We start from the raw sequence: 12,075 nt of genomic DNA on the forward strand, positions 1-12,075 counted from the left end.
GCGCCGGGCTCAGGTACCATAACTTTATGAAGGACCAGGTCGCCAATGTGGAGGTTCCGCTTCTTGACCCTGGCGTTATAGTACCGAGCTACTCTCTACAGATAGGCTGCGGTCCTAATGTACGCAAGGTCCCTTACTTTGTCGAGTAGATCGAGGTTGGTGGGGAGCTCATCTTCATTCGTCTGATCATTGTATGCTTTTAGTCGCAGCGTAGGTACTTCGATGTCTGCAGGGATAATTGCTTCGGTGTCATAGGTGAGATTGAAGGGTGTTTCTCCCATGGCAGTCTTCTCCGTGGTCCGGTAGGTCCATAGGACACTGAGTAGCTCATCTGCCCACAACCCTTTAGCTCGGTCCAGCCGTGCCTTTAGTTCACTGAGGATGGCTCTGTTCGTGACTTCTGCCTAGCCGTTAGCTTGAGGGTGTGCGACTGAAGAAAAATTCTGTCAGATTCCCATGTCTTGGCACCATTCTTGGAATTTGATGTTCTCAAACTGCTTGTCGTTGTCACAAATCAATACCCGAGGTAATCCGAAGCGGCACATGATGTTCTTTCAAAAGAATTTTTGGACATTCTGAGCTGTGATCGTTACAAGGTGTTCAGCTTCTACCCACTTGGTGAAGTAGTTCACTGCTACTACTAAGAACTTCCTCCCACCCGTTGCTGGCAAGAATGGCCCGAGTAGATCGATGCCCCACTGTGCGAAGGGCCACGGGCTGGTGAGATACTTGAGGTCGACAGCAGGTTGGTGGTGGATATTGGCGTGCTTCTAGCATTTGTCAAATATTTTAATGAGTTCAATGGCATCTGCCTTCATTGTTGGCCAATAATACCCCTGTCGAAGTGCCTTTTTGGCGAGGGCCCTGCCCCCCAAGTGTCCGCCGCACAGACCCTCATGAGTGTCGCGAAGTACGAGCTCGGCTTCGGTAGGTCGCAAGCAACGCAGGTAGGGAAGCGTGTAGGATCTCCAGTGCAGCCGTTCGTCTATCATGACGTATTTGGCTGCCTGGCACTGCACTCTTCTAGCTGCATTGCGATCTGCAGGGAGGGTCCCGTGTAGCAAGAAGCTCGCGAGCAGGTCAATCCAGCTCGACTCTGCTTGAACAATGGGAGCGGTCAATCCAGCTCAGCTCTGCTTGAACAACGGGAGTGACCTCCTCTAACCCCCCCGAGAATGCTAGGCCGAGGCAGGTCCTCTACATACACAGCGTTCTCTAACCTACGGATTTGCTTGATAAAGTGTGACTGGAAGTTGAGTAGGGCCTCTTTGACTTTGGCTAAGTAGGCGACCATGGTTGGCTTGCGAGCTTCGTACTCGCCAGTGACCTGGTTGACCACGAGCTGAGAGTCGCTGTAGATAATGATGTGCTTGACTTTTACTTCTCTGGCTAGAGCTAGTCCGGCTATCAACGCCTCATACTCCGCTTCATTGTTAGAGTCCGCAAACTCAAAGCGTAGTGTGTACTCCAGTTTCGTGCCACTTGGGCCGTGCAAAACTATTCCGACTCCACTGCCTTATTGGTTCGAGGAGTCATCTATGTGAAGGATCCATGGCTCCTCATCCCAGCTCGTGCTTGGCCGAACTAGGACAGATGCCACACTGGCTCCTACCTCACGGGACTCAGACTCGACCGACCTAGGGGCTTCAGGCTCACCCGAGCTGGGAGCCTCATGCTCAACCAGCCTGGGAACCTCGGAGTTGAATGTGCACTCGACGATGAAATCTGCTAAGGCTTGGGCCTTAAAGGCAATTCGCAGCTTGTACTGGAGGTCCTACTCGCTGAGCTCAATGGCCCACTTCGTCAACCGACCAGAGACCTCGGGCTTAAGTAAGACTTTCCTCAGAGGTTTGTCAGTGAGGACAATAACAGTATGAGCCTGGAAGTACGGATGAAGTTTCCGAGCTACAATTACCAGTGCGTATGCTAGCTTTTCTATCTCTGGATATCTCGTCTCTGCTCCCTATAATACTTTACTAACATAATAGATGGGTCATTGAACCCGATCTACTTCCTTTATTAGTACCAAACTTACTACTTCATCGCTTGTCGAGAGGTACAGTTCTAAAACATCGTCCTCCTCGGGTCGGGTTAAGATCAGCACACTAGCGAGGTATTTCTTGAGCTCGTCAAACGCAAGCTAACAGTCTTGGGTCCATTCGAACCCTTTGCTCTTGATTGCCTTAAAGAACGGCAGACAACGATCCGCCGGTTTGGACATGAAGCGGCTCAGGGCGGCCATGCGGCCATTCAACCTCTGAACCTCCTTCAACTTCCGGGGTGGTCTCACATCTAAGATGGGCTTAATCTTATCCAGGTTGGCCTCAATGCCGCGTCGTTAATGATGTATCCTAGGAACTTGCCCAAGATCACACCGAATACACACTTGTTTGGGTTCAATATCATATTAAACTTACGCAAAATTTTAAAAACAGAATGCAAGTCTTGTATTAATTCATGTGAAAATTGTGTTTTGACGACCATGTCGTCTACATAGCATTCTACTTTTCTACCAATTAATGGTGCAAACAACTTATTTACAAGCCTTTGAAAGGTTTCCCCTATGTTTTTCAACCTGAAGGGCATAACCTTGTAACAGTATAGACCGAACTCTGTGATAAAGGTAGTTTTTTCTTCGTCCGCCGGGTCTATCTTGATTTGGTTGTAGCCCAAATAGGCATCCAAGAAACTTAGCAACTCATGCCCTGAGGTCGCATCTACCAAGCAGTCAATTCTGGGGAGCGTGAAGCAATCTTTTAGGCAAGCACGGTTTAAGTCGGTGTAGTCGACGCACATGCGCCACTTTCCATTGGCCTTCTTTACCAAGACGGGGTTGGCTACCCAGCTTGGGTAATGAACTTCTCTTATAAAGTCAGCTACGAGGAGCTTCTTAACCTCCTCATCGATCGCTTTTCACCACTCCAGGGCTAGGTTGCATTTCTTCTGTCTAACGGACCTAACTATAGGATCATTATTCAGCTTGTAAGTTATAAGGTCGGGTTCTATACCGGGCACCTCTGTCGTAGACCATGCAAAAATATCCAAATTTTGAAATAAGAAACTTACCAGTTCAGATCGTAGAGGTTCATGGATGGAAGCACCGATCTGAAGCGTTTGAGTTGGGTCTGCTGCTGAGGTCGGGGCTGCGACTGTTTCTTCCGTGGGTGCGGTTTGTTCTTCGCCTTGTTCTATAGGCCGCTCCAGTTCGTGGTTGTCGGCCACCTTGGTCTTTCCCTTTAGGGCGGCGACATAGCACTTGCGGGACTCGAGCTGGTCGCCCTGCGCTACCCCCACACCAAAGTCTGTAGGGAACTTCATAGCCAAATGATAGGTGGGGACCACTGCCCGTAGGACATGGGTGATCAACCGACCTATTATGGCATTGTATGGGGAGGGGGTCGCGACCACCAGAAAGTTGTGGTTGAATCTAACTACGTAGGGCCATGTGCCGACTTTCACAGGTATTGTTATTTTCCCAAGGGGCCGGACTTCTTCTCCATTGAAGCCCACCAAAGGAGTGTCTACGGGCTTCAAGTCACTTTTTTGCAACTAAAGCTGGTCGAATGCGGCTTTGAAGAGGATATCTATCGAGCTACCCGAGTCAACGAGTACGTACCTAACCTCGAACTCGTTGATCCTCATCTTTATCACAAGTGCGTCATCATGGGAGTAGTGGACCCCTCATGCATCATCTTCTGTGAAGAACATTGGCTCTTCTATCCTCAACCGCTTTGGAGGATTCTGTTCTTCCCGGGCAGCCTCACGAACTGACGTCCGAGCTGCCGCTGAAGTACAACCCGTGACGATCGAACCTCCCACTATCACGTGGATGGTGCCCCGAACCAGCCTCTCTTCCGAAGGCTGCCTCTGTGACTGTTCGGTTGGCCTGCCATTGGACTCGGGAGCATCCTTACCGTGCTCCCCTTGCCAATCTGTTTTATTATTATTATTATTATTATTATTATTATTATTATTATTATTATTATTATTATTATTATTATTACTGTTATTATTATTATGTACAAAGTTCCTTAAATATCCATGACGGATGAGCTCCTCAATCTCGTCGCGAAGGTTTTTACAATTTTCGGTACTATGACCGTGATCTCTGTGAAAACTGTAGTACATACTCTTATTTCTTTTATTGGGATTCCCCCTCAAACGGGGTGACCACTTCACATTCGGGGCATCTTTGATTGTCATCAGGATTTCAGCCTACTTCACGTTCAGTGGGGTGTAGTCGGTTCGGTCCTCTACTAGAGCTTGGAACGACTGACCCGGCTTTGCTCCCCGAGTTGCATCTTTTTTCTTTCGGTTGTCCCCTTGGCTGGGTGGCTTTCCTTCCCTTTTCCTCTTCTCAGGTGCGCCCTCGCCCTTTTGGTTGATCTCTTCCTCCGTGGCTATAAACATGTCCACGAGCTTAAGAAATTCAGTTATGGTCGTCGGTTGGTTGACGACCATGCGCCATTTGAACTCTTTATGTGTCATGCCTTTCTTGGCTGCTGTGAGGCGCACGACGGGGTCCAGGCACGGTATCTGCATGCGCGCATCATTGAACCACTTGATATAGCTTCGGATGGACTCTCCTCTCTCTCTCTCTACACTATGCTGAGGAGACTTTCTTCAGTTCGCGGGCACCGCTTGCTGGTGACGAAGTGGAACATGAAGGCTTGCGCGAACTGCGCCCAACTTCTTATTGATACGAGTGCCAGGTTCTAGTACCATGTACGAGCTATTCCTCTAAAAGTTGTGGAGAAAGCCATGCACATGCACGACTCACTGGCTCTCGCCAGGTGCATCTGCGACTGAAAGGAATCCATGTGATCATTTGGGTCGAACGACCTGTCATACTTGTCAAGAGGGGGGAGCTTGAAATCTTTAGGCATTGGGACCGCCAGGAACTCAGGAGATAGGGAGACTAAACTAAAAGGAGGGGAGCCTTGACTTCGCTCGAGCTTACCTCTTCTTTACCTCCGAGCTCGGGCAGGTCGTGGGTGGTAGATCGGTGAGCTCGGCGACGACGTATTTGCTTCTTGGCGGGCTTGGCGTTGGTGTTGCTCACCTCTGTGCTGTCAGGAATGGTGTGTGCAGGAAGTAGCTCAAGTCGTTGGTGATGGCTGCAGACAAAGGGATCCTGCTTGGAGCCTGCGGCCAGGATCTCGAACCAGTTCTCTAGGAATGAGGTATCGGGCTACAAGGGCTGAGGAGATGTGGACTTGGCGAGCTGGGGTCCTCCTGACCTGACTGCCTGCGGTGAGACCAAAGTGGCTGGTCTTCCTTGTCTGCTGCGGGAGGAGGCCTGGCTCCCAAGAAGGTTCTGGGGGCCTCTCCTTGGCGAGAAAGGTGCCCCTCCTGATGGCGAGACCTGGCTCGCTGCGAGGCTGGGTGCCGAGGAGGGAGCTGCGACTGTTGAAGCTGAGGTTGGGGCAGCTGAGGGAATTGCTGCTGATACTGGTACTAGGAGACCTGGTGTAGCACCTACTGTTGATAGATCTGGAACTGTTGAAATAGTTGCATTTGAGTCTGCATGGCCAGCATGCACTACACCAAGTCCTCCAGTTGGTTCGGGTTGGCCGCTGGGGGCACAACTGAGAGTTCGGTGAAGGTTTCTCTGACTGTGGTAGGGAGTGGAGCAACGACAGGTGCCCCTGTAAGAGGCACATTCAAATTAGGAATCCCGTCTGCTGAGAGGGGGATGGTGAACTGTCCGATGCAGACAGTAGGAAGCTGGGGCTGTTCCCTGGAGTTGTCCATCTCCGTGCTTCATCTGATATTGCTTGAGGAAGCCATGAGTGTCAAGTTTTCAAGGAAGAAAGAGTTGTGAAGGTTTAGAGAAAGGCTTTTCGGAGCGTTTCCCACAGACGGCGCCAATTGATGAGTCACAATCCGGTCACTCCTAGCTGGCACTCATGTGGCTCCTGATAGATACCTGAGATGTAGAAGAAGAAGAATTCCCGGGGGGGGGGGGGGGGGGGGGTTACCCGGCGAGAACACTCCGATGCTTAAGTTAGTACTCTGTAGGAGAAGCAAGGAGAAGATGAAGGCTAAGAGTGCAGATAGCGCGAGTATAGAAGATGATACCTCGTTCTTTGAGAATAGGCTCCTTAAAACAGAATTCCGTTGTATCAGGCCCACTGGCCTCTAACAAGGCAGGTATAACCGCCACCGTCAGCCTGCCGTAGCTATTGCAGGCAGGGCTGAGGTAACACGCGCAGGGCCGCCATTGCAGGGTACGTACCTGTCAGGTGTAAGGCACCCTCTAAGGTGGCAGGCACGATGCTGTCTGACGAGAGATATGGCTGTTGTCCCCAGATTTGTCGGGTATGGTGGTCAGGCAGGAGGTCTTCCTGCGGTATGCCGAACTCCCCTTCTGCGAGTTACCCTATGCTGGGCTATCTCGTAAGTGGCGAGCTGCCCGTGGCAAGCTAAACCAACCTGTCTGACCCGAGGTGTCTTCACCTCGGGGTATTTATAGGCGAACCGGTGTGTTCCTGTCTGGGAGTGGCCCGAAGTCCACTGGGAGGATCTCGGGTATTAAAAAAGGTCAAGGGACCCTGAGCTCGGGGGCAGCTCGGGGTGCTTTAACCCCGGGGAGGAGGTGTAGGCCAGGCGGCTCCCGGCGAATAGTCTATCCTGCCGAGTTGCCGGGCTCAACTCGATGGGACCCTCTCACCGAGTTGAGGCTACGCCTGTTGTGCTGTCACGCTGAGTCATCATTTAAACAAGGTCACGTCCACGCATACCCAAACTACGAATTCGAGGCAAATCATCGTCCATCACTTATCAACAGCGTTGTGCAATCATTTTGGCGTTCCAGCGATTTTAGGCATGCATACATGCGACTAAGGTTTTATACATATACCTCTCAACAAAACAAACAGTAGAGTCACATCCTACACGAATCACCCATCACGAACAAATATCAAAACGAAAACGATAATGTCATACTAGTCATGACTTAACCAATAGGGGGCTTAAGTCCTAGCCCAAGACAGTGAGCCGATCACACCTAAGACCACTCTGATGTGGCTCTTACATACCAAGCTCGTCGTAGACTTACACCACTACTACACACTCCGTGCAAGGTTCATGCAATGATTCTTGCTCATCGCAAATGTCAACACTTCTGACTTCTCTAATACACTACCAACACAAGGCAAAAAATATCCACGTGACCTTGTTCAAATGATGACTCAGTGTGACAGCACAGCAGGCATAGCCTCAACTCGGAGAGAGGGTCCCATCGAGTTGAGCCCGGCAACTCGATAGGATAGACTATTCGTCGGAAGCCGCCTGGCCTACACCTCCTCCCCGGGGTTAAAGCACCCCGAGCTGCCCCGAGCTCAGGGTCCCCTGACCTTTTTTAATACCCGAGATCCTCCCAGTGGACCTCGGGCCACTCCCAGACATCCTTAAACTAAGTTCAATGGGGTTTTTGCCACAAATGAAAGCTTAGGGAGTAAATATTGTCACTAATCCCATAGTAGAGGGGGTCTTTATCACAAATGAAAGTTCAGAGAGTAATTGTCACTGACCCATAGTATAGGTGATTTTTGTAATTTAACCTAAAAAAAAAAGAAAAAAAAAATCGTCTTTACATGTCCTCTGTACAAAGAACATTGGATGGTGGCTTACAAAGATATTAAACCAACCAACCCAACCCGAACTACTTAGACTGGACTGACCTTAGCCCAACCAAACAACCTTTGGGTTTGAACTTTGAATTGACGCATATCCAATAATCCAAATGTATTAACTTGCTGAGTTTGGAAGGAATATAAATGCAAATATATGCAAAACCTTATATTTTATATTATTTTGTATGTATTTATGTTGTACATATTTGACTTCTTTCCAAACTAAGCCTAAGTGTGTAAATCAGAGTTATTCATTATTATAAAAGAGTTCAGGAGTTTCCATTATAAAAACAAAAGTTAATTAAAAAAGGTTAACTACTTAACATACCCCTGAACTATTTCAAAAATATTTAAAGGTCCCTATAATTTAAAAACCTACTTATAGTATCCCAAAGTTTTGGAATTTTGAGTTTTGTTAAGTCTTTCATTAAATTTTCAAAACATGACTATTTTTCAATTTTTTAAAAGGGTAAATTACAAAACAAAGACCCCCTATACTATGGGGTCGGTGACAAAGACCCCCCTATACTATGACCGTGAGACAAAGACCCCATTCCGTTAGCTTTCCATCAAAATCTGTCGTTGCAATATTTTTTAATCCCCATACTATCCTTGGAAGAAAAACACTATTCATCTTCCTTGACCTCATGATACATGAACCGCAGTGATGACAGGCTTCCGAAGTCCTCCCTCTCTCTCCCTCTCTCCCCCGATCTCTCTTCTTCCTCCTTCCCATTTTTCTCTAGTACAGATGTTGAGTTCCATTTCAGAACAAACCGAGGTGATCTATGAGATTCGTTTCATCTCCAAGCACAACCTGGATAGCCGTAATTTCATAGTAGAAGCTAGCACGATTCAGCAATTGCTTCAATCAATTACAGAAGTTGACTGAAGGTTAGAGTGAGGGAGAACATTTTGCTAGAAGTTTCCAAATAAAAGAAAAAACCATTCGGCAGGAAAACACGGTGGCTACTCTAACCTTCATAATAAACTTTGGCAATTTCTTCAGTCAAATAAATGTTCTCCCTCACTCTAACCTTCATAGCAGAAGGTTACTTTTTTATTGCCATCCACTCTCTTTAGTTTTCTTATGAGATAATAGCATATAAGGACAACTTTTGGGCCCTAATATCAATAAAAGTAATATTTAAAAAAAATCACAAATAGGGTAACTTTTGAAAAATAATATCTATTCCTCTCGTAGTCTATTCACTAGCGCCGCCGCCCGCCGTCGTCTGCCTCCGCCTCCAGCAACGCCTCTGCCTATCTCCACCCACCTCTGCCTCCGCCTCCGGCAACGTTGTCGGAGGTGGAAAAAGGCAGAGGTGGTGACGGTGGCTCTGGTGATAACTCTGTATTTTGATGCCTTAAGGGCATCATTTTAAGGGTATTTTAGACCTTAGACTGACTAATTTTTACCCTTTTCTAGTTAAATTCAATTTTATGACCTTTGAGGGTCTCTGTGTAAATTCTGGGTAAAAACTAAGAAATTTATAGAATTTTCTACAAATTTTGTGAAGTTGGTGAGTATTTCAGCTAAGAGAGGGGATGTTTCTATGAAAAACTGAGCATAGGAGGGTGCCTCCTATTTGCTAAACCCGTAAAGGCGCCTCCTATTTGCTAGACCCATAAAGGCGCCCCTCTTACTATATTAGCATACTCCCCTCTCCTTAGCAAACCCTAGGGTGCCTACCCACTCATTCTTTTCACCTCTAACAAACCCTAGCCGCCCCTAACTGCTAAATCCTCACCTTCCACTCCTCCCTAACATCTAATCTCAACCATCCAAGCCTTAGCAACATCTCATACTCTTAAATCTTCACCTTGCAATCTCCACCCTCCATTCTAGGGCGCCATCTCTTTAGCCTTCTAACCCTAGGGCACCACCCACTCCCTTTAATCTCCACCATTTAGCCCTAGGAGTCCAAATCTCCTCCATTCAATCTTAGGAGCTTAAATCCCAGCCCTCCATACTTATATGTGCCCTCTCCTTTTCACTCTAGTCATAGGATTCCTCTAGTTTAATCCTAACCCTCTATTCCTAAACCCTTGGGGCAGCCATTTTCTACATAAACCCACTAGCTGACCCTTTCTTCTCTCTAATTTCAGTTTTGTCCACCATTCTCTATAAAAAGGGCCCCAAAGGCACTATAGAAGGGGTTGGTTAGCCCAGTTCACAAGGCCAAGGCTTCTTGAGGGGTTCAAGGGTTATAGGAAGGAGGACGTCCAATTCTTGTCAGGAGGGGTTCCTGCAAGCAGTTCGTCCAACCTGCAACTACCGCCATTGGATTTGATCCACCATTTTTTTTTCTTTCTTTTTGTTATTTAGTTTTTCTAGCAATTTAATTTCTGTAATTTTTTATTTTGGTTTGATTTAATTTCTATTTTTCTTTGTCTTTTGCAAATCTGAATTCACCCAATTCAAGGCTAAGGTGTCTCGAGGGGTTCGAGGGCTGAACGGAGGAGGAACGACTTGCAGTTTGTCTTCTCGGAAGCTACCACCACTAGATCCGAATTTCAGCATATTTTTATTTATTTTCTTGTTAATTTCATTTTTATTTAATTTCTGAATTTTATTTATTGTCTTTTTCAATTCTGAATATTTAATTTCAGCTTTAATAAATTTCATTCTCTTATTTTCTACAAATCCAAAACCTATTTTCTTTTTCTTATTTGTCCGGAACAAAATAATAATTTTTAACCTTGCTTCCCTGAGGATTCGACCCCTTCCCCACCACTAAACTACGTTCTTTATTTAGTTTTGAGGATTGGAAAAATATAAATTATTAAACTAGTGTCCCGAGGCGGAGACAAGCAGAGGCATTGTTGGAGGCGGCGGCGGACAACGGCGGGTGGCGGTGAGCGGCGACGCTGGTGAATAGACTACAAGAGGAAGATGAACAATGATTATGTCCTTTATTATTATTATTTTTCAAAAGTTACTTTATTTTTAATTTTTTTTTTTAAATATTACTGTTATTGATATTAGGGCCCAAAAGTTGCTCTTGTATGCTATTATCCCTTTTCTTATTTAATGGTGTGTTGATGGATGTTGGGGCAAGACAAGGTGACGATGAAATTCATGATCTGTCAATCCACTGAATTTATTAGTGTGATGTTAATCATGAATCCCGACAGGTTCTGATCGTTTTCTCCACAACAACCAATACCTTGAATTCATTTCCAATACGCCATTGGAGGTTTTGTTTCTTTTTCTTTTAATTTATTTATTTGGGGTTTGATTTTCTTTGATTTGCAACTTTCCTTTTTTTCGTATTTTGGATTTATTGTTTTCTGTATTCTTATAGGAGTATTGCGAGATTTTATGGTGTCATTCTCGGTTCTAACTGCTCATTCAGCAGCCCCACTCGTCCAGCTGCATTCACAGTTTGTCATGTTCAGCTTCAAGAGTGTCTACATATAATCGGCATTGCATCAATCAACCCAAGAGAGCTAGGGAGGCTCAGAGGCACAACCACAACCACAGAAGCTGGCTCCACCGTCGCCCAGGAAAAGGCAGTGGCTACTCTTCTTAACATCTCCACTTCGACCCCTGCCACTGTTCAAATTGCCACCGTGACCCTTTACAGCCTTCTCGTCGTTGATAAGTATCAACTCATTATGGCACCAAGCGGGATATCATCTTCTCTCTTGTCGGCATCATTCGGAACTCCAACCGCGATATGCTACGGCGGTGATTACGCAGGTGGCTGGGTGTTTCGAGAGTGGGGATGCCTTTCGGAAGCTGTTGGGAGTAGGGATTTTGGTGGATTTATTGGACCGACGATAGGTTCGACGGTTAGAATGAGGGAGAATGCGGTTTCTTTTACCGACCCGACGCGACGGACTCGTCTAACGACGAAGATGAGTTGTTTGGCCATCACCGAGTGAAGAGGTACGTCAACGAGATTAGTATTGAATCTTGCTCTATAGATAACGATAACGCAAATGGTGGTTGGAGAAGTAAATCCGTTCGGAACGGGCGAAAAAAATCAGTCGGAGGAAAAAACATTTAGTCTAACCGGTGCCCCTTAAATATCTCTTCATCAAACAGCAAGAAGTTCTGCGGAGTATGGCAACGACCATGGGGAAAATGGGCTGCTGAGATTAGAGACCCCGCACGAGGTGTACGCTTGTGGCTGGGAACTTACGACACCGCCGAGGAAGCAGCCAAAGTTTATGACAATGCAGCGATTCAGTTGAGAGTACCAAATGCAATGACGACTTTTGCTACTCCGCCAAAAGCTAAGCAGCAGATACAAGTACCAACCAGTTCTGGATACGATTCTTTCTATTGCTACCTTTGCTACTGTGACATTTTGCCACATTCCCAGCACAGATCTAGTAGAAAATGGTGAAAAATGGGTTAAAGCCCACCATAGCAAAATTGCAACCAAAAACGGTGAGGAATCAAGAAAAAACATAAGGGATTTCACTT

General features: G+C 46.6%; 1 non-coding gene across 1 annotated transcript; it reads left to right on the top strand.

The window, feature by feature from the left end:
* The first annotated feature begins 10,699 nt into the window (after nt 1-10,699).
* LOC148848625 (small nucleolar RNA snoR14) lies at nt 10,700-10,786 on the top strand. Its single transcript, XR_016101634.1, has one exon. It is a non-coding gene; the product is annotated as a small nucleolar RNA snoR14 (small nucleolar RNA).
* Nucleotides 10,787-12,075: the final 1,289 nt, after the last annotated feature.

The sequence above is a fragment of the Nelumbo lutea genome, chromosome 6 (assembly GCF_056320005.1).
Source record: "Nelumbo lutea isolate HS-2025 chromosome 6, American lotus-T2T, whole genome shotgun sequence".
Taxonomy (NCBI): Eukaryota; Viridiplantae; Streptophyta; class Magnoliopsida; order Proteales; family Nelumbonaceae; genus Nelumbo; species Nelumbo lutea.